Source organism: Oryctolagus cuniculus, chromosome 1 (genome assembly GCF_964237555.1).
Source record: "Oryctolagus cuniculus chromosome 1, mOryCun1.1, whole genome shotgun sequence".
NCBI classification, from domain to species: Eukaryota; Metazoa; Chordata; class Mammalia; order Lagomorpha; family Leporidae; genus Oryctolagus; species Oryctolagus cuniculus.
In genome coordinates this window covers 102,905,778-102,928,806 of record NC_091432.1, presented here as the reverse complement: position 1 = coordinate 102,928,806, position 23,029 = coordinate 102,905,778, and the positions used below count along the sequence as shown (strand labels likewise).

Here is a 23,029-nt window from a genome sequence, read left to right as displayed (position 1 = left end):
GCATTATTTCAACAGATATGCATATCTTAAACTGATCACACCAGGTAACTGGACTTTTCATTTCTTTTTTTTTGTGTGTGTGTGTGCTTAGAATCTACCAGTTCTTTTGTTCCAGTTCTTTTGTTCCAATTCTTTACACAGAATATGATAAATCATTATAAGCCATAGTCATTCCACTGTGCTGTAAAACACCAAAACCATTCCACTTACCCTACAGTGTTTTGGTATCCATTACCCACCTCCTCTCCCTTCCCAGACCATAGTACTCACTAATCTAAATTCACGTAAAATGTATTTTAATTTTTACCTTCCACATCGAGAACATATGATATTTGTCTTTCTGTATCTGGCTTATTTCACTTAACATAAGGATCTCCAGATTTTCATTCCTTTTTGTGGCAGAATAATTTTCTGTTATACATGTATTCCACATTTTATTTGTTCATTCACCCATTAAAGGACACCCGGGTTGAATCTATGCCTTGGTTATTGTGAATAGTGCTGCAATGAACCTGGGAATACTGTTATTTCTTTATATACTCATTTTGTTTTCATCAGATATACACCCAGAAGCGGGTTAGCTAGGTCATATGGTAGATTTATTTTAGTTTTCTGAGGAATCTCCATTCTGTTTTCCATAATGGATATTCTAATTTGCATTCCCACTAACAGTGTATGAAAGTTCCCATTTCTCCATACCTTTGCCAGCATTTGTTATTTTTTGTCTTTTTGATAATAGCTTTTCTAACTGGAGTGAGATGATACCTCATTGTGGTTTTGATTTGCATTTCCCTAAAGCTTGCAATATCAAGTATTTTTTCATCTATTTTTTGGTCATTGTATTTCTTCTTGTGATATATATATATATTCAGATTATACATATACAAAATATATATATTCAGATATATATATATTCAGATATATATATACACACATATATATATTCAGATTCTCTGTCCATTTCTTTTTAAGATTGGTTATTATTTTGTAGTTGAGGGTTTTTTGTTCTTTATATATTCTGGATATTAATCTTTTATCAGACAATATAGTTTGCAAATATTTTTCCCATTCTCTTGGTTTGTGTCTTCACTCTGATTGTTCCCTATGCTGTACAGAAGCTTCATACTTTGATATAATTCCATTTGTCTTGCTGTTGTTTCCTGTGCTTTTTGGGTTTTATCCAAAAAGTAATAGCCTATGCCAATGTCTTGAAGTGTTTCCCCTTTGTTTTCTTCTAATAGTTTCAAGTTTCAGATTTAACATTTAGGCCTTTGATCCATTTGACTTGATTTTTGTGTAGGGTGAGAAGTGGGGTGGGAGTCTTGCTTCAATTTTTTTCATATGGATATCCAATTTTCTTAGCACCATTTATTGAGGAGGCTCTCTTCTCTAGAGTATGTTTTTAACTTCTTTATCAAAGATAAATTAGCTGTAGATGTGTATTCATTTTTGGAGTTTCTATTCCTGTCCCATTGGCCTTTATGTTTGTTTTTATGCCACTATCATGCTGTCTAGATCATAATAGCTCTCTAATTTATCACATCTGGTATTATTCAAGAATGCTTTGACTATTTGGTATCTTTGGTGTTTCCATATAAATTTTAGGATTATTTTTCTAGTTCTGTGAGGAATGTCATCAGTATTTTGATAAAGATTGAATTAAATCTCTAATTTACTTTGGGTAATGTGGACACATTAATAATATTAATGTCTCTATTCCATCAGTAATGACTAACCAAGTTCACTAAAGCCGAGGCAGGCTTTAGCTGGACCCAGAGCCGGGGACTTGGATGCTTACTGAAACTCTGACCTACTAGAAAAGGGTGATATGCATGGCCACATACGGCCAACAAAGCTGTGTGGGCTTGAGTTGCAATGGGGCTTGAGTGCAGGGTGCTCACCAAAGTTGAAGTCCACTGCAGGAGAGAGCTGTGCGCAGCCCAGGCAGGCCTGTTTGTTCAGCTATGCTCACCAGCTCACCAGAGCTGGGGCAGGCTCTGGAACAAAGTTTTGGTGAAGCTGCGGTGGGTCTGGCCCATAGATGGTATGCATTGCCCTGAGGGGAAGGAGGGAGTGCAGGAGGATGACCTCAAGTCTGTAGAGGTGAATGCCCTGGCTTCTGTGGTCCTGGAAGCAGGACCTGCCCTGAGGTGCTGAACCACCTTCCTATGCAGTATAGAACACCTTTTGAGTTAAGGCTGTGTGGGGGGTGGATCTCTATTTCTGCTGAATCTAGTCGTATTTGTATACTTTTTGTTATTGTGACAGAATATCCTTCAAGTCCTAAGAATGGGGGTGTGTAGGAGATTCTGTCCCCTATAGAGCAATGTATCCTGACAGTGTTGCTTTCTCAAGATGGTTCCAGGGCCACAGCCTGTGCTCTGGGGTGTGTGTGTGTGTGTGTGTGTGTGTGTGAGAGAGAGAGAGAGAGAGAGAGAGAGAACATCAGTTCCTTCTCTGAAGCAAAGCTACCAAGTATAGTCCAGGTAACCTCCTTTGCTGGGGTCCAAGCCTTGGGAGACTGTGGCCTCTTCCTGTAGCTAAGGTTGCTGATGCTCAGTGTCTCTGAAGATGGACTCTGCTAGGTCTTGTTGACCCTTTCCCCTGCAGTGGGGTTCCCTCAGCTGTGGGACTGGGGTCTCAGTTGCTGGTGTGCTTGTTCCTCTCTGTGCTGCCATCCCATGTCATAAGGTTCTCATGTCTTTCTGGTTTTTATCACTGCGTACGCATCTCATAACAGCTATTTCCTTGTTTTGGTTCAGAGGAGTAGACACATATGGGGCACCTCTCTTTGCCCATCTTGCACTCCTTTATCTCATTGCAGCAGTCTTCTTGCTGGTCTCTTTCCTTTCAGTCTGACCCCCTTAACCCGCACACTGTAGGCAGAGGGAAATGTCTAAACTATACATCGCACCTGATTCCATTAGCTCTCTAGGTCTCTACTTAATTCCCCCCCATGCCGCCACGGTTCTGCTCTCGTTTAGAACACAGTCCTGACTCCTTCATCACATACAGGCCTCTCCGCACCCTAGCCTTGCTCTCCAGCTCACTCACTGTGGTCCCTCTCCTCACATACTTGTCAGGCTCCTGCCACACAGACACTCACAGGCCCTGGACCACAGCTATGTGTTCAGGCTCTTCCTGCTGCCTGGAATGCCTGCCCCACTCAGCTGTTACTGAATTTCTTCTTATCCTTCAAGGCCTGAGTTATGCTTCTCTGGGAACCTTCCTGACTTCCCTGCCCCACCTTCATCAAGGCCAGTGATTTACTCCCAGGCCAGGAGCTCTCACCTCCCTAGTGAATATCTCTGTCTTCATGAAGCTAGGCAATCCCAGAAGTTCATTGCTGAACTTGATCCAACCAGCTTATTCTGTAAGCATTTGAGAGTAAAACAAAGAAAGAAATGATTTATATGAGGTCACACATTAGAAGGAGTAGGACTAGGCACTAAACCAGGTGTCCTGATTCCTAAGATAGTATGTAATCTTGGTTGGGGTCTGCAAAATTCTAATTTTAAAAATATTTTAGTGACACATGAAAATTGAACATATTTGTGGGATAATGTGATATTTTTATTGATTTTTAAAGAAAAAGTAAGTGACCTATGAATATGGTACTTGCTTATGGGGTACTATGTAATGTTTTGTTACATGTATACATTATGTAATGTGTTATGACACATATACATTATGTGATGTCCAATCAGGGTAAACATATCTTTTCCTCAAACTTTTAATATTTATTTATGGTGAAAACATTCAAAATCCTTTTCTCTTGTTTTTTTTTTTGTTTGTTTTCAGAGAAATATACAGTACATTAAAATGATCAGTAGTCACCCTAGTATACAGAACACCAGAATTTTTACCCCTAACTTTAATGTAATGCTTATTCATCAACCTTCCCCCATCCTTCTCTCCTCCCCACTCTCCCTAGCCTCTAGTAACCTCTATTATACTTTTAATTTCTATTATATTGACATTTATTTATTTATTTATTTATTTTTTCACGCTTATCTTCTTTATTGAACAAACCAATCCTGGGTGAAGGGACTACGTTCTGAGACAGGGATACATGGGGAGGGGGTGAGGGAAGCCCTGGCGGGGGGGGGTGGGTGTCATTTGTAAAACTCGTGCTCCTGCTCATCCTTCTTGATGACAGTCTTGTAGGCTTTCTCGAAGTCCTTGGCCAGAACGATGTAGTGGTTCTCACGCACGGCCAGCATTCCACTCTCCTGACAGACGGAGTTGATGTCAGCTCCTGAGATCTTATCCGGCCGGGCCACGTAGTCTTCCAGGTCAACCTCCTCCAACAGATTCATCTTGCTGGTGATGGTGGAAAAGATCAACCTCTTCTGGCAGTGGTCAGGGAGCGGGAATTCGATTTTGCGGTCCAGGCGTCCCAGCCGCAGCAGAGCAGGGTCCAGGGTGTCTGCTCTGTTTGTGGCCATGATCACCTTGACATTGACGTTCTGGTCGAATCCATCCATCTGGTTCAGCAGCTCCAGCAGGATTCTCTGAACCTCCCTGTCCGCCCCTGTCTGGGCATCGAATCTCTTGGTGGCGATGGCGTCGATCTTGTCTATGAAGATGATGGCGGGCATGTTCTCCTTGGCCAGGTGGAACACATCGTGGACCATGCGGGGGCCCTCGCCCAGGTACTTCTGCACAAACTCGGAGCCCACGACGCAGATGAACACAGCTGTCATGTGGTGTGCCACCGCCTTTGCCAACATGGTCTTCCCACAGCCGGGTGGGCCGTACATGGACGCCTCGGGGAGGGTCGATGCCGATCTGCTTGTAGAGCTCAAAGTGCGTGAGCGGGAGCTCCACCGCCTCCCGCACCTCCTGCTTCTGGATGTCCATGCCGCCGATGTCCGCGTACATCACATCTGGCTTCTAGTCCGAGGTGAGCATCATGATGCTGCTGTCGGCCTCGGGGAGCAGCACGTCCACCAGGGCGTTGCTGTGCTTGTGCAGGGCCACGGAGGTGTTGGGCTTCAGCAGCTCCCAGTCAATGGTGCTCAGGATGTGCACGTAGTAGTAGGAGCCTGTGGTGGAGCCCACCATGGCTGTGTTCTGATCCACAGGCTCCAGAAACTGCCCGATGACCAGCGGGATGCTCTATCCGCTTCACCTCCTCCTGGGTGTGCAGGAACTCCTTCTTCAGGTTCTTCTGCTCATCCTTGATGTACTCCTCCTGCACCTCCAGGAACTCCAGCTCCTGCTGCAGTTTCTTTTAGCGGCTGTACAGGTCCTCCAAGTCCTCAGGTTCAGGCCCCAGGAAGGAGAGGCCTGTCTGGGGCCGGGATACGGACAGTGCCGGGATCTCATCCTGAGCCTTCTCCACCAAGATGCCTATTTCCTCCATAGTGACCAAACCGGCCTCTGTGTGGTCCGGCCCGGTCCAGTCACGGCTTCCGTTGACGACACCGGAAGTCCACAGGCTAATATATTGACATTTATTTAGATTTTTAGTATGAGTAAGTTCATGCACTACTTACGTTTTTGTGTCTAGCTTGTTTTACTGAACATAGTGACCACTAGTTCCATTCATGTTGTTTCTAATGAGATTTCATCCTTTTTATGGTTGAATTCTGTTCTATTTTGTGTATATTCCACATTTCCTTTATCTACTCATTAGTTGATGGGCACATAAGTTGTTTCCATTTCTTGGCTATTATCAATAGTGCTGCAGTATACATGGGAATGCAAATGACTCTTTGACAGAGTGATTCCATTTCCCTTAGGTATATAGCTAGTACTGAATCAAAGGGTAATTCTGTGTTTTTGAGGAACCTCCATCCTGTTTTTAACATCCTCTCTAGGATTTGTTACTTTTGTCTTTTTGATAATAGCCAATTTAACTAGTGCGAGGGGATAACTCATTGTGATTTTGATATGTGGGTCTTCAACTCTATTGCATACTGAGGATCCCTATCCAAATGCTTGGGGTAAGAAGTATTTCAGATATTGAAGTTTTTAGGATTTGAGAATATTTCCATAGGTTCTGCCTGATGAGCAGCCCTAATTGGAAAATCTGAAATTTTTGAGGATCTTGTCAGGTCAGTGCTCAAAAAGTTTCCTATTTCAGATTTGGGAATTAGGGATGCTCAACCTGTGTAACCCTGGACACCAATGATATACCATTGTCCAGTCAGGGCACACTGGCAGTTTCCATCAGATGTATCATAGGAGAAATCAGGAAGGCAGAAATTAGACCAACTGTGGTTCTAGAGTGTTACTTCCATGTATCTGAAACCATATGTAAAGATGGTAAAGTGTCAGGATGCCAGGGATGCTGATCTTCTTAAATACATACTCAAAGGCATTGAGGAAACTTAAAAGCAAGGGGTCTCCAAGATGAATAATAGGGCTATATCCTTGGAAGCTACTTTTGAGCTTGGCTACCTCTGAGCTGTTAAGGCTCTTCCCTTTGTGGATATTTTTTTTCTCCAAAAGTTTAATTCCACTGAGAAGAAGCTCTGAGGAAAGCATGGAGAAGCAAGATTTCCTCTATGCCAGGAATGCAAAGGAGCAAGAAGGAAAGAGTTGGCCCAGGGAGGTCATATCAGGACCTCAGTATAGGGTGCCAGAAAAGCCATGTCCCAAGCCTGGAACTGTGAGCTTCAGTAATGTCTCCTGTGCTCTGTTTCAGGGGGTCAAGTAACTCCCCAGAACCACAGGGATATACAAAACCCTACAACAGTAGCACAGCCCAAGAAAGAGCATGGAAACCTTGAGAATCCTGAGTTCAAGTCCGTTGTCAGCTCACTGGAATTAGTACTTAAAATTTTTAACTTGGCTTATAACAGTTAAAGAAATTAATGTTTTCTTGTACATCTGCATGAGTATATAGAATTTCCACATCATTCCCAAATTTTCTTTCTCAAGTTCACTTTCTCAAGTTTTCTTTCTCAAGTTCACTTCATTTAGGGACCAGCATAGATATTCTAGTAAATTTTTTTTTTTTTATTTTTTGACAGGCAGAGTGGACAGTGAGAGAGAGAGACAGAGAGAAAGGTCTTCCTTTGCCATTGGTTCACCCTCCAATGGCCACTGCGGCCAGCGCGCTGCGGCCGGCGCACCGTGCTGATCCGATGGCAGGAGCCAGGAGCCAGGTGCTTTTCCTGGTCTCCCATGGGGTGCAGGGCCCAAGCACCTGGGCCATCCTCCACTGCACTCCCTGGCCACAACAGAGAGCTGGCCTGGAAGAGGGGCAACCGGGACAGAATCTGGTGCCCCGACCGGGACTAGAACCCGGTGTGCCGGCGCCGCTAGGCGGAGGATTAGCCTAGTGAGCCACGGCGCCGGCCTCTAGTAAAATTTTTATTTTCATTCTATTTGAAAGAGGAGGGGAGGGAGAAAGAGAGAGAGAGAGAAGAAGGAGAAGAAGAAGAGGTAGGAAGAGGAGAAGAGGAGGAGGAGGGGAAAAGGAGGGGAGGAGGAGGAGGGGAGGAGAGGAGGAGGAGGAGGAGGAGGAGGAGGAAGTGGTGGTAGAGGAAGAGGAGGGAAGGAGTACTGATTTTTTTCTTCCGTAGCAACCCTTATGTTCACTTACTCACTTGCTTTCATGTCGTTTTCTCCAGTAGAAGCAAAACTACATGAAGGCAGGGCCCATATAAATCTCACTGTTAGCTGGATACTAGCAGAGCACCTAAACATGGTTTACACTTATATTTAGTAAATGATTAGATAGATAGTCTTCTGAAATATTTCCAATTACTCCCTTCTTGCTGTTTGCTTGTTAATTTTTATATGTCTTTATTTTAATCCCTTGCTTGCATATGTTTGTTATGGGCTATGAAAACTAGAAAAAGGGATGATAGTCCATGCTATATAAAAAGAAGAAATTAAAAATCACTTGTAATCCCACAACAATCAATATTTGGATGTCTGTTGTCTCAAATAGTTTTCCTATAAATTTTCAAAACTGTAAATATTTGTATATTATTATGTACTTCATTTTTTGTTCCCACTTTATAAAGTATTGTTTACATATTTCAGTATCAAGTAATATAATTTATGATTTAAATGATTGCATTAAATGTCATTATACAGAATTATTTAGCCAATTCCCTATTGGTGGATGTTTAGATTTTTCTAAATTTCTTTATCATATCATAAGCCATGCTGTAGGAAACTGCCTTATAACTAAATCTCTGTGCAAATCCATGATTATTTTCTTAGGATAAATTCCTAAAAAACAAATGACTAGATCAAAGGACATACTTGTTTCAAATCTTTTTAATACACATTTCTTAATTGCCCCCAAAGGTTTCAGGAATGTATATTCCCTCTAGCAGGATATGATGGGTGTCTTTTAGAGAAACTTTGAATCTTCTGGACTCCTTTCCCTGGCTCGTCTTGCCAGGGGGATTGGCTTACCCAGACCAGTCTTTCAGTATCTTCAACCAAACAGAGCGCATCATTTGGTTCTTGGTCACCTCTCCTAGAATTTCTGTCTCCCTCTTTCCGATTCTAATTAGTTTCAAATGGTTGTGATTCAGGTGAGGAGGTAATCAGAAAGCTGAGGTTGCTGAATCCCTGCCTGCCTGCCCTGCCTAACCCTTCCCCCAACTTTTTCTGTAGTAGAAAACTGAAGCTTCTGCAAAACCATTGCTTAGAACCAACACTGGCCAAAAATAACCAACACAGCTGATGACTATGTCCCCACAATGATATTTAGCTAATTATATTATCATTAGAATAAAATTACTATGACTGACACTTCTATTCCCATCAACTACTCGACACCATGGCACTTCTGAGACTCCTGATAAAGGGCAGGGGAATGGGTTGTTCTCAAATCTTACCTGAAACTTCATTCCCTCTGAGTATTCACTTAAACTTTGGCCTAGCCACCAACCCTGAAGCCTCCAGATTATAGAAGGGAATGGTCCCCAGTCTCATTGAATGTGGTTCAACCTCCAGCATGCCTGCAAACTCACTGGAGCATGTTCTTTCACTTTGCATTCCAATAAATCTTGTTCCTCTGCTACCCATGTCTCATCCTTGAATTCTTCCTTGTGTTGGAGACAAGAACCTGGACCCAGCATCTGATGACATCTTGACCCAGAAACCCCACAACATACTTTGTGATCTACTTAATGAACAGGTTCAATATGCTGGTGTCTCCTCTACTCAGATGCCTAACCCTTCTCCTGATTGCACAGAAGCTCCACAATCTCATTAGCAAGCAATAAAAGTTACCTTCTTTCTGTATATTTGTGTTTAACATCCAATTTTGAAATATGAAAGTTGTCTTCTTCATGGTAATACAAATAAATCTTTCTACAAGGACAAAGGAAAATTTGATGATTCGGGAGAGAGAGAAGGAAGTGGTAAGGTTTGCTTAGCTCAGAGCAGAAAGGGTTCATCTACAGTGATAGAAGTGAGATGTAGGGAGATGGGTAGATGTGGAAATGGGAATTTGTGGAAATTTTCTCTTCTGATTCCTTCATTGTTCCTAAGGAAAGTAGGAATCAAGGCCAGTATCTGAGAGGGAGAATGGAATGAGGGAGGTTTGAAAGGAGTAGAAGTGTAGAAGTGTGAGATAACCAGCTAGGTAAGTGAGAAGTGAATGGATGAAGGAAGTATGGGATGGTTGCCAGGCAGCATTATGGACCCAGTGGAAGATGATAGTCATGAGTCTATTGGGACTAGTCAATATGGTTATGTATTTTGCTCTAGCATATCCAACTGTATAAGTGAGGCATAGGCAAAGAGGTAGTTATAACCAAGTTTGTCAGTGTGTTGAGCAGCTATGCTGAAGGAGAGGGAAAAAGGAAATTAAAGGATGATAACTAAATGATTATAAAGTTTTAAAAACATTTAAGTAGTGAAAGAGTCTATGAAATTGGTAAGGGAGAGCAAAATAGTTGTCCATCAGTAGACTAAAGGGTCTGTGGAGAGTGTTGAAGTGTTGGTGGGTGGGTGGGTGGATGGAAAATGGTGCTCAGAGAATGGGATAGTTGAAGTTGGAAAGGGAATTATTTCTCAAAGTCTTGCAGTGTTCTGTTTCCTAGCTGGCATTCAAACCTAGGTCTCTCAGACCCCAGAGTCCACCCCAGCACCTAAGCAGACCATTGAGGACAGCACAAGAGACAAGAGACACATTAGCTCACAGAGGTAGAGTTGGCTTTTCTGGTATCATTCATGCAAATGAGGCCTCATGGCTTTCTATGGGCAAGTGCTTATAACAACACATGAGGACAGTAATGTAAAATTTCTTTCTTTCTTTCTCCTCCTCCTTCCACTTCTTACAGAAATAGTAATTGGTTCAGATGAGCTGGGCCAGTTCCATGGAGAACATATGTTTGCTTATGAGGGGAAACAGACAAAGCCATTTAATGTGAAAATGTGGGGTCCCTTAAGAGTTTGGGGCTTAAATATCAGTTTCTGGTGTTTGTGCCTGTGTGGTTTTCTCCCTGAAACTGATCATTATCTTTCCAGCTCAGTATCTCCCCTGGGCGTGCTTGGTAAGGGCACCCGCCCTCTTCAGATATTAACCATTCTCTAGCAGCGAAACCACGGACTGGTCTCTTGGTGATACACAAGAGTCAGAGTTAAATACAAAACAGACACTGAGGCACACTGGAACCTGAGGCAGACTGACGACAGCCCAGGAATGTTGAGATTGAGGCCCAGTCTCCTGTGTGACTGCTGACAGCAAGAATATGAACTCTACATTTCCCAAATGTTGTCAGATCACAGCAGGAGTCACATGTCCTTCTTGTAATATTCTCTCTCTCTCTCTCTCTCTCTCTCTCTCTCTCTCTCTCACACACACACACACACACACACTAGAAAGCATGGAGGAATGTGTTCATGGTTGATGAAAGCAGTGTACCCAGAAATCATATACTAAAAGTTTTGAACATTGTCAGGAAAATATAATCTCTAGTCCTTAGAGGTGATAATGATTATTTAGATGAGAATGATCAGGAAGCAATAGGATTTATCCATATTTTAAACCTTAGATATTTCTAAGTTGCCTTTCAAATGATCACAGACTTCACTGGGACTTCTTGCTCCTGCATACATAGGTAACTTGAAAGAAAGGCTTGCTATGTGTCTGTGCCACAGTCTCCCTGACATGCCCTTGGTGGGCGATGCCGACTCTCCTTGGAGGAAGGGGAGAAGCTTGGCTGCTGTCCAATGGGGATTTTATGCATCATTAATCTCCCAGAGCAACACAATCAGAGACATATGATTTAATGCTGGGCTTATCTAGAAAGAGAGGAGCAGAAGGAGTAGTTTTAGGTTGTAGATGGATGGGTATTATATGTGTGCATATGTATGTTGTGTGTATGAGTGTGTATATTGCAGCATATGATATGTATATATAGATTTAAGTTTATATGTATATAGTTGTATGTGTATGAGTGTGTCCATTGTATAAGTGTGCATTACTGTGCATAATTGTACATGTATGATTATTACTGCTTATACATATGGATATATGAGTGTGTATGTAGAAATGTGTTCATATGGTGGGCCAGTGCTGTGGTGTAGTGGGCAAAGCCAATGCCTGTGACACAGGCATCCCAAATGGATGCTGATTCGAGGCCTAGCTGTCCAACTTCTCATCTAGCTCCCTGCAAATGTTCCTGGAGAAGCAGCAAAGGATGGACCAAGTGCTTGGGCCCCTGCCACCTATGTGGGAGACCAGAAAGAAGCTCTGGACTCCTGGTTTTGGCCTAGCCCAACCCTGGCTGTTGTGCCATTTGGGGAGTGAAGCAACATATGGAAGTTCTCTCTCTCTCTCTCTCTCTCTCTCTCTCTGTCTCTCCCTATCTCTGTAACTCTGCCTTTCAAATAAATAAATCATTCTTTTAAAAAACAATGAATGATGAAATCTTGGCCATTTTTATTAAAAATGTTTTTGTATGTATATGTGTGTACACATGCATGCACATATGTGACTGTATATGCATGTACATGCATGTATCTGTATATACGCCTTGTGTATGACTGTGTATATGTGTTCATGTGTGCATGTTTATGAGTATGTATGTATGCATGAATGTGTATGCATATATATGTATGTACAATGAAGTAGAGGGCAGAGGGCTGTGGTCCTATGAGGTAGACTAGAGAAAGAATAAGCTCTGATTAGCAGTGAAAATGAAACTATAAAAATATAAGAGGTGGAGTTGAAAGTGATTTCTGCAAGCATTTAGTCCAGCCTCTCTGTTTATAGAAAATAAAACAAAACAAAAAATGAGTTAGAAATCTTTCCCATAGAAGGGAAATGATTTGCCCAAGTTTAGAAAACATTAGGCTCAATGTGGACATTATGTTTTTAGAAGCAATACTGCTTGAGGTAAGTCAAGAATAGGGCTAGCTCCAGGGAATATTGTAGCTTGTGATAAGAATTGAACAATAACTAGTTATTTAACAATGTATGTCCTTGGTACTAAGGAGCTTTGCATACACATTTATATCATGCAATCCTCCCAGAAGGGCTATTTCCACTTTATAAATGAGAAAATTGAGACTCTGAAAAATAAGTCACTTGCCTAAAATAAACACATCCTCTGAACATAAGGCTAGATGGGACTTGAACCCAGGTTTGGCTGGTTCCAAAGCCAAGTTCCGGCTTTGAACTTCCCTTGTCTCTGGTTTTCCTTCTTTCGTCCTTCTGCTATGCTATAACCTCTTCCTCTCTCCACACCAGCCTGAGTCTCCTACTGCAGTGTCCTATCCAGGACTCAGCCTTCAGGTGACAACAGCCACACCACAGTCTTCTGGCTTCTTCTCTACTGTTCTCTCAAAGTATGTGTTAGGTGCCCTCCCACCATGTTCTTCTTTGGATTAGAAGGCTACTTAAAGACCATTCTAGTGCCCCAGTCACAGTAATAAGTTCACCCTGTGACATCTTGGGGAGCCAGTCTCTGCCTGACCCTTTCTTTGCAGGATGTCTTCCTACAATTTCTGCTTGTTAGTTTTGAATCTTTCCTCTAGACTTCAGCTGTATCCCTCTTCTGAAATATGTGCCTTCCACTGCATACAGGTATACCTATAGTGCCCAGTGTACATGGTGGGTGCTTTAAAAGCTCTATTGGATAAACTTAGAGGTGGCATCCAGGGTATGGTTGGGAATCTTAGTCTTCCCTGTGAGATCTATTAACTCTTCTCTCAAGTCACCCTAAATAGTAAGCGTTTTTTTTTAAATGTAAGCTTGATATTTAAACAAATATTCAAAGGAATCTCTTTATTAAAAAAATAAAACTCCCTTATCATACTTCCTACCAGATTGTTATCCCCAGGACCCCTATATATAGAAAGTTGATGCTAGTACCAGCTCTTCAATGGGCATTCCTTCCTCCCTACTAGATAGGGTTGGCTGGTCTGAAATAATCTGAAGCAGAGTATTGGAGTGTTGAATATGCGACTTAATAACTCTGTGACATCTCCAGCAAGTTCCTTTATATTAGAGCCTCAGTTTCCTCACCTGCAGAAGGGATATGAATATCAACATCCATTTGTGATAACATGCGTAGAACTCAATAATTGAGCAGTTATAAGCAATATCCATAGCATGAGATACTCACAAAGATCCTATGATAATTTTGGATTAATGTATTACTTCCTTCAAGAAACACATTCTATTGAAGAGGTAATGCATCAGATTTTTCATTGTAATAGAGATGTGTAGGGTGCACAATGATTTCAAGTAGTGGCCATCAGTGGAAGTAATGTTTTGACATGGTTCTTATGAATAACTCCCTCCTTTCACATATTTCACATTTCTTATTGGAAGTGATTGCTCTTGGTGGAAGTTGAGTGGATAGAAGTTTCTTTAAATTTCAGAGTCAGAACCAGGGGGCCCTGGGTGTCAAGGGATTTGCCCTTTATGGAGGGTAATCCCATCAAGACATCTCAGATGTCCAGAGCATCTTCTGCCAATAAAAGGCCCCTCGTCTCTGGGCTAACCAGAGAGAAGAGCTTACATAGGCAGCACACTTTTTAAATATGTGCGCAGCATTCTTAGTCCAGAGGTGCTTGCTCAGGGTCATGTCAGACCAGCGCTGGCTAAATCAAGTAGCAGGCTAGAAGAGATGTAATGTGAAGAATTTGTCCCAATGATTCTGGTTTGTTCTTTCCCACCCCCTTCACTGGCACCCACATCTTCCATACAATGTTCTAGTTTTATTTAGCACTTTTCTGAATATATACACTCTTCTTGAGCAATTATGCCAAATAATAAACAGTGTCATCAATGTGGATTGGCTTGTTATGGTTTCTGTTGAGTAATTGATCTGAGTATCATAATGATATATTTAATAATTTTCTGGGCCATTGCAGTTTAAATCCCCTAAAATAATATTAAGAAAGGTTCCCCCTTGAAGAAAATCAATGTGGCAAACATCTTCATAATGTTTGACATTATGGCTACCCAGGACCTAAAGTAGAATTGTGTTCAGCCCTGCTTGTTACCACTAAGAGTCTGCTTCTGGCTCAGGGAAATATATTGGAACTGAAATAAATGCCATCTTAGTCACTGTGATGTTCATTTGGTGTCACTTTGATTGGATTGAGGCATGTCTAGAGAATTGACAAAATACACTTCTTTGAGTGTGGGTGTATTTCCAGAGAAGATTGGTGAGTGGGTTAACAAACTGAATGAGGAAGTCCTGCTCTCAGTGTGGCTGGGGACCCAAGTGGAGCAGAAAAACAGAAGTAGAAACAACTCCCTGGTTCTTCCTCTATGAGCAGTGTGCATTTTTGTCCTCCTATTGCACATCAAGCTCAGGGGTCCTTGGCCTTGGACCCTGGGACTTGTACCAGCAGCATTTCAGGGGCTCATGCTTCTGACTTCTTGAACTTCATCCTCATTCCAGTTTCTCTGTCTCTCCAGCTTACAGATGGCCATTGTGTAACTTTTTAAGCTTTGTGATCATGTTAGCCAATTTCCTAACAAATCCCCTCTTTTACTTATCCTATCCTATCCTATCGTTGACCCAGTTTCTCTGCAGAACCCTAATACAGACACATAACGTTCAAGGAATTAGCTCTTTCCTACCCCATTACCCTGTTTCTACATATTATAATGTGGAATGTTCTTTTATTAACCCCTGTTCTTCTAATGATGAATTAAGACAAAGATAAGGGAAGGGTGAAAGGAAGAAATGAAATAAGGACAGAAGGAAGAGAAGTGGATTGGATGGATAGATGTATGGAGGGAGGGAGGGAGGGAGGGAGGGAGGAAGGAAAGGGTGGAGAAAACATGAAGTTGCTAAGTGCGTTGTGTACCCAACAGGAAAGAATGAATGACAGGACTCAGCAAGTGCCTACTCTGTAGAGGCAGATTCGAAGTGCTGACAGTGTTGTCCCTGCCTTCTTAAAAAGATTATGGTCAGCTTTTATTGGGTAACTGAGTACCACCAGATGTCATACGAACTGGATTGAATCCATTAGAGATTGAGGGTCAAAGTAAATAATTACACAACTTAAAAAATTTTCTGTTATTCTATTTAAAATCACTATAAACATATCGGAATGCTTATACATTGGGAAGAAACATTGGCATAATTATGGTGTTCACATGCCCTAGGCTCATGTTTGAGCCACATCCAATTCTCATATGACTCATAATGATGAGCAAGAGTGAATGTGGTCTACTCACATCTGGCTTCTGATCTTGGGCTAACTATGGGAAGTGATTGCATGTCCTTGCTTCGGATTAAAGATATGCAAATCAAGGATAAGGGGAACAAGGCCAGTTGTCAATTTCAGAAGATGCTCTCAGTGGCTTCACAACTCTCTTGCTTTGGGTAGTGTGGTTGATCCAGCGTTCTACCCAAGGACTAGGAATGAGCTGTAGGTATCAAAGGTCCATTTGGAGCTGGTTCAAAGAATGAGCACCCCTGATGTGGGAGAGAACTTTTGTGTTGCCTGACAGAAAAATGCTAAGTCCCTCTCTGTCTTCTGGGAGACAAAATCATCCCTGTGCCCACCAATTGGAGCCAGCCTCAGAAGCATACTGTGGCTGTCACAGCTGGTCCATCTGGGTCTTACACGTCAGTGCCTTTTATGGCACTGATTCCCAGTTCTCAGTTCCTGCCTCTCTTTGCCTGGAGGCTTTCTTTGATCTACCCATGGGCACACTAGACTGGAAATGCTGAGATCTGCTGCCTTTTTTTTTTTTTTTTTTTTTTTTGACAGGCAGAGAGTGGTCAGTGAGAGAGAGAGACACAGAGAGAAAGGTCTTCCTTTTGCCGTTGGTTCACCCTCCAATGGCCGCCGCGGCTGGCGCACCACGCTGATCCGATGGCAGGAGCCAGGTACTTCTCCTGGCCTCCCAAGGGGTGCAGGGCCCAAGCACTTGGGCCATCCTCCACTGCACTCCCTGGCCACAGCAGAGAGCTGGCCTGGAAGAGGGGCAACCGGGACAGAATCCGGCGCCCCGTCCGGGACTAGAACCTGATGTGCCAGCGCTGCAAGGCGGAGGATTAGCCTAGTGAGCCGAGGCGCCGGCTTGAGATCTGCTGCTTCTGAGAGTATCATCTAGTGACTGATGGGAAGAAGTAAATAAGTGTTTCTGTTCTTTTGTCCTTCTAATGAGGTAATTAGGGCTCACATGAGAGTACCTCAAAAAGGTTGTGGGAAATGGGTATCGTGAAAAAGCTATACATGGATATCAGCATTTTTTTCTGCAAAAAGTTTTTAATTCCATTTTCCACAACCTTTTTGAGGTACCTTGGTACATTGTACTGTCTCCTAGATTCTCTGGATGGCTACGCTTCAGTTGATGATGGCAGTTCCTTGAGTGATGATTCTTGTATTGGTTCCGTCCTCTTCTCCAACTCACTTCTCCCATTTCCCAGCCAGTGTTTCCTGGGAACACCTCCCAAATATTCATGAATTATTTGCACTTCAATCCTTATTCGTAAGGTCTACTTTTGAAAGAACCCAGACTATGATACAAGTTATCTTTTCCTATCCCAGCTCTTCTTACCTAGGTCAAACCAGAAGCTTAGGTAAATTGCAGTTCTTTTAATTATAAACTAGTGTTGAAAAAAAAATCCAAACACCCACACAGATGAGGCAAGTTACATAAATGGGAGAGTGAGCTGGATAGATATTATGCTAACCAGATGGTACATGGCCTGTCTCAATAAGCCAGCTGCTCCTCAGCTCCAGCCAATTGTTGCCATGTGGAAAAGTAGGCCCAATGTGGCCACATCAAGTTTTTCATGAGAAGCTTGAAATCCAGTTTTTAGTGTAGAATCTCTTAATATGTAAATATTGGCCATGAACTCAGATGCTTTTATAACACTGAGCTGGCCAAATAAAACACATCTGTGAGCAATACTTGGCCCAGGGGCCACCGGTTTGCAATTGCTATTGTAGAAATACAGCCTTTAGAAGGGAATTCATAGGTAACATTAAAGACAAGAGTTGCAGCACTTAAAATGGATTTTCATAGCCATTGTCACATCTCTTTTAACAGACCCCATCTTCAGCCCACCCACAAACAGTTGTATCCAGCACTGCACATCTTGCTCAAAAAACAAGAGACTCAAGTGGAAAGAGAGAGCTAATCATGGACTTGGCATTGATTGTGGTCTGGCTTCATATGATACTCTTAGAGCCAACTGGAAAGGAAATCACCACCCAAATCCGTCACGACGTGTGCTATCACAGTCAGTTTAAATTGGGTGGAAATGTTGTGAGTTTAATAAAATAGAACTGCTGAGATGTACATATATATCTGGGTTTAGCTGATAGCTCCTCCAAGGGCATTGTGATGTCAGATATGTTTGGCAGGTTCAATTCTCATAGCACCCACATTTGCACTGTTTTTAAGACGGGGGTGATTGGAAGCACATGTGTTAACAGTGACTGCGCATAACAAGTGAAAATCAGGAAATGTGATGTTTTACTCTGAGTTTCTTGGTCCTCAGCTAACCCTTTCCAGTTGTGTAGTGGGAGAGGAGCAGAGGATTTCCTTGTTGTTGTTGTTGTTCTTTCAAATTTTGGAAACAACTTGAGGCTTTTAGCATGCTTTTCATTTTGGCATGTAGCAACCAAAGAGCACAAATAGTAAGAACTGGGATGCAGGAATCCCATCCCATCCAGTAACGAAAATCAGTATGTAGTGGTGCTTTTAGTTCTATGTGTTGACCAGTCAACCGTATATAGAATGGATATGTTCTAGAGACCTAATATACAGCACAGTGCCTATCATAAATAATACTGTGTTATATGAGGGGCCCTTTAAGAGTTCATGGAAACTGTATTATGAAGAACTATACATGGATTTAAAATTGTTTACACCAAAATGAACTTATGTTTTAATTTTGTTTTCCATGAACTTTTTGAAATGCCTTCGTATACTTTTAATGTGCTGAGAGCAGATCTTACATGTTCTTACCATGTACATGTACTCACACACATAATCGTAACTATGTGAAGTGACAGATGTATTCATTAGTTGCATGTGGCAGCTTTTAAAAAATATTTATTTATTTATTTGAAAGTCAGTTACACACAGAGGAGGGGAGAGAGAGAGAGAGAGAGAGAGAGAGATCTTCCATCTGCTGGTTCAGTCTCCAGATGACTACATAGGCCTGTGGCTAGACAGGCTGAAGCTGGGAACCAGGAGCTTCTTCTAGGTCTCCTACATGGTTGCAGGGACCCAAGCACTTGGACTATTTTCCTCTTCTTTTCCCAGGATAATTAGCAAGGAGCTGTATCAGAAGTGGAGCAGCCGGAACAGGAACCAGAGTTCATATGGGATGCCCATGTTGCAGGCGAGGGCTTTACCTATGTCACAATACCAGCACCTGCATTTTGACTTCTTTCTTCCTTCCTTCCAAGATTTGTTTATTTCAAAGGCAGAGTTACCCACAGAGAGGGAGAGGCATGGAGAGAGAGAGAGCTGCCATCCACTGGGTTTACTCCCCAAATGACTTCAATGGTTGGAGAGGGGCCACACCTGAAGCCAGGAGCCAGGAGCTTCAGCTGGGTCTCCCATGTGGGTTCAGGGTCCCAAGCACTTGGGCCATCCCCCACTGCTTTCTAAGGCCATTAGCTGGATCGGAAGTGGTGCAGCCAGGACTTGAACCAGCAGCCCATATGGGATGCCAGCACTGTAGGTGGCGGAATTAACCACTACGCCACAGTGCCTGTCCCAAGAAATATACATTTATTAAAAGTTCACTTTCACCCGGCGCCGTTTCTCACTTGGTTAACCTCCGCCTGCAGCGCCGGCATCCCATATGGGTTCTAGTCCCGGTTGCTCCTCTTCCAGTCCAGCTCTCTTCTGTGTGCAGTGGAGAGTGCAGTGGAGGATGGCCCAAGTGCTTGGGCTCCTGCACCTGCACGGGAGACCAGGAGGAAGCACCTGGCTCCTGGCTTCGGATTGGCGCAGCACTGGCCATGGCGGCCATTTGGAGAGTGAACCAACGGAGGGAAGACCTTTCTCTCTGTCTCTCTCTCACTGTCTATAACTCTACCTGTCAAATAAAAAAAAGTTCACCTGCTACATCATAAATACATGTAATTTTATTTGTGAGTCATACTTCAATAAAGCGTGGGGAAAGAAAATGGAAAACAGTGATGTACTATTGGTTTAAAATTAGAACAACCTTCACTTGAGAGAAAAAGACTGTTGTCAAAGTAGCTGAGCAGTACTCTTCCAACGTGTCAAGGTCAATGAAAGATAAAGAAAGACTGAAGACCTGTCATAGGTTGTAGAGGAGGAAGCAGTGTAACAACTAAATGCAATGTGGGATCCTGAGTTGTATCGTAGACCCAGAAATGCACCTCAGTGGAAACAAACATAAGATGTTAATAAAGCCTGTATTTTATTCATTAGTATTGTACTGAGGTTAATTACCTATTTTGATAATTGTACTAGGTTATGTTACTTTTAGGTAAAACTAAATGGAGGATATATGAGAACTATCTGTATAATTTTTATAGCTCTTCTGTAAATCCCAAACTATATTTTAATTTGTTTTTTAAAAATGATAGCTGTAAACAAGACTCTAGCGATTTTTTTTATCATTTTTAAAAAAATGTTAGTTATAAACATGATTTTAGACTACTCAGGCATAAAAAAAAAAGAAATTCTGTCTTACACAACAAAATAGATGTAATTGGAAACCATTATGCTTAATGAAATGAGACATTCCTGAAAGATAAATATCATATGTTTTCCCTGATTTGTGGTAAGCAATATAGAGAATTTAGAAAAAAATATATATTAGTGTGAAATTGACATTTTGAGATTTGATTATTGTTTATGACCCTTCTCTATACTTTTGAGGAACAGTTGGTTTTCTACTTACTACTTGTTAAATTCTTTATTTAGTAGAGGATAAAGTTTATGATTATAAAGTAAATTGAAAGTATATCATTGTAGGGGCCAGCGACATGGCTCACTTGGTTAATCCTCCACCTGCGGGGATGGCATCCCATGTGGGCGCTGGGTTCTAGTCTGAGTTATTCCTCTTCCAGTCCAGCTCTCTGCTGTGGCCCGGGAGGGCAGTGGAGGATGGCCCAAGTGCTTGGGCCCCTGCCTCCACATGGGAGACCAGGAGGAAGCACCTGTCTCCTGGCTTCCGATTGGCACAGCGCGCCAGCCATAGCTGCCATTTGGGTAGTGAAACAACGGAAGGAAGACCTTTCTCTCTGTGTCTCTCTCACTGTCTACAACTCTACCTGTCAAATAAAAAATAAATAAATAAATAAATAAAAGAAAATATATCACTGTAAAATTTGAAAAAAAAAAGAAGGAAGGACGGTCAGAGTGAGGAAGGAATGGGTGGTTTGAATAGTATTATGCTCTTAAGGCTGTATATATGAAATACATGAAATTTGTTACCTTTCCATAAATTTAAGAAAAGAAATTGGGATTTTCATGTAATCTTGTATTTGTAGGCTTTTGAAGGAGGGGAATATTGGTATGCTACATATAACATCTAGAATTGTGTTTTAGCTGTGCTTTACAGATAAACTGGTGATCAGACACCTCTGTTTGCCAAAGGTTACCCAACTAGTGAGTTTATGGAAGGCAAAAGGTGATTGTTAACTTCAACTGGGAACATTTTCTTAGCCTTAAATGTTTAATGAAGGAGATTAGTAGACTCGGGGGTAAATAAAATAGAAAGTAAACAAAAATAAAAGGTCAGATAGAGGCAGTACAAATAAATGTAAGAATTTTTGAGTGACCAATATGATGGTTTGAGATGATAGTAGAGGTCTGACAGTTTTTCTCAGTACTTAAAAAATATCATGCCATGTCTATCATGGTTTTTAATGAGAAATCCACTGATACTTGAATTGTCTTTTTGTATTGGTAGTTTTATATTTTTGCTGGCTACTTTTGAGGTGTTTTCTTTGTCTTTAGTTTTCAGAAACCTAATTATGATAAGTCCACAGATAGAATCTTGAGGTTTTTCCTGCATGGAGTTTGATCAGCTTCTTAAATCTGTACATTTATGTGTCTTGCCAAAGTTGAAAGATTTCAGGAATTATCCCGTTAGTATTTTTTAGTTTGCCTTCTTTCCCTTCCCTTTCTGGTGCTTCAGTGCCATGGAGGGAAGATCTTTTGTTATAGTATCAAAGCTTTGTGCTACTCTATTCCTATTGTTCTTTGTTTCACTTCACTAATGCTTTCCTATGTCTCATCTGTCTGGTGTTAGGCCCATCCACTGAAGTTTTTACTTCAATTATTATGTTTTTCAATTCTAACATTTTCATTTGAGTATTTATGTCTTTTATTTCTCTAATAAGATTGTCTATTTGCTGAGATATTTTTGAAAAGTGTTGTTAATTTCTTATTAAAGTATTTTTATAGTAATTGATTTAAAATCCTTATATCTCTGTCATTTTAGTTCTGCCGTTTATTATTTTTCTTATTAATTTGATACATTTTTGATTATTGATATGTTGAATGATATTTCATTGAAGCCTAGGTATTTTTAAAAAAGATTTATTTTATTTCTTTGAAAGGCAGGGTTACAGAGAGGAAGCAGCAAATATATAGAGAAGTCTTCCCATCCACTGGTTCATTCCCCAAATGGCTGCAATGGCCAGAGCTGGGCTGATCTGAAGCCAGCAGCCAGGAGTTCTTCTGGGTCTCACATGCAGGTGCAGGGGCCCAAGGACTTGGGCCATCTTCTACTGCTTTCCTAGGCCATAGTAGAGAGCTGGATTGGAAGTGGAGCAACTGGGACTCGAACTGGTGCCCATATGAGATGCCAGCACTGCAGGTGGCAACTTTACCTGCCATGCCACAGCACCAGCCCAAAACCTAGGTATTTTAATATTATGAGAATATGGGTCTTGTTTAAACTTCTATTTTAGGTGGTGTTCTCTGGTAGTGCTTGTGTAGAAGAAGGGGAATATCATTTCATTATTTCTGGTTAGGTGGCATGAGCAGTCCAGTTCTCATATGGTCTCTGCAATGAGTGACCTTGTTTTTGGGGAATGGTGAAAGTTGTGGCTTCCTACTTGGCCTTTTCTGATACCACCTTGGAAGGAGTGTTAGGCTAGTTCACTGCACAATGTATGGGTGTAAATCTAGTTTCTCACTGTTCTAGCATTCAAGGAGGTGATGTTTAGCTAGAGTCAAGTCCTTACTATTTAAAGATTTTCTATCTTGCTGAGTTACCCCTTTCCTAGCCATTTGGCTAGAGAGACAAAGCGTCTATGGGGCTATTATTGTCTCTAGACACTATCTCTTCAGCTGAAAATCTGTAATATGCAAGTATAAGTTAAAAAAGAAAATGCAAAAACTTAATACTTTGCCTTCCCTCACATGCAAAGTTTCCTAGTGCTGCCTTCTTTATTTTTCAGAATTATCTTGATGATTATTTTATCCTTAATCCCCAAGGCATTTTTAGGGGGAGGAATATTTAATCTATTCCATATTCCCAGATGTACAACTTCCAATTTTTAAAAATTATTTCTATTTTTAGAGAGATCTTAGGAGGCTAGACATCTTTTTTGAAACTTTAGTTGCATGTGTATTGTCTCATTGTTACAACAATCCTGTAGTGCAGGTTATGTC

The 23,029-nt window shown here is 41.6% G+C and overlaps 1 long non-coding RNA gene and 1 pseudogene across 3 annotated transcripts in view; one reads left to right on the top strand and one right to left on the bottom strand.

Moving 5' to 3' along the window:
- The window catches only part of LOC138850591 (uncharacterized), a 240,691-nt gene that overhangs the window by 56,359 nt on the left and 161,303 nt on the right, over positions 1–23,029 (top strand). The window lies entirely within an intron of this gene.
- On the bottom strand, positions 4,104–5,453 carry LOC100337694 (26S proteasome regulatory subunit 6B pseudogene; annotated as a pseudogene).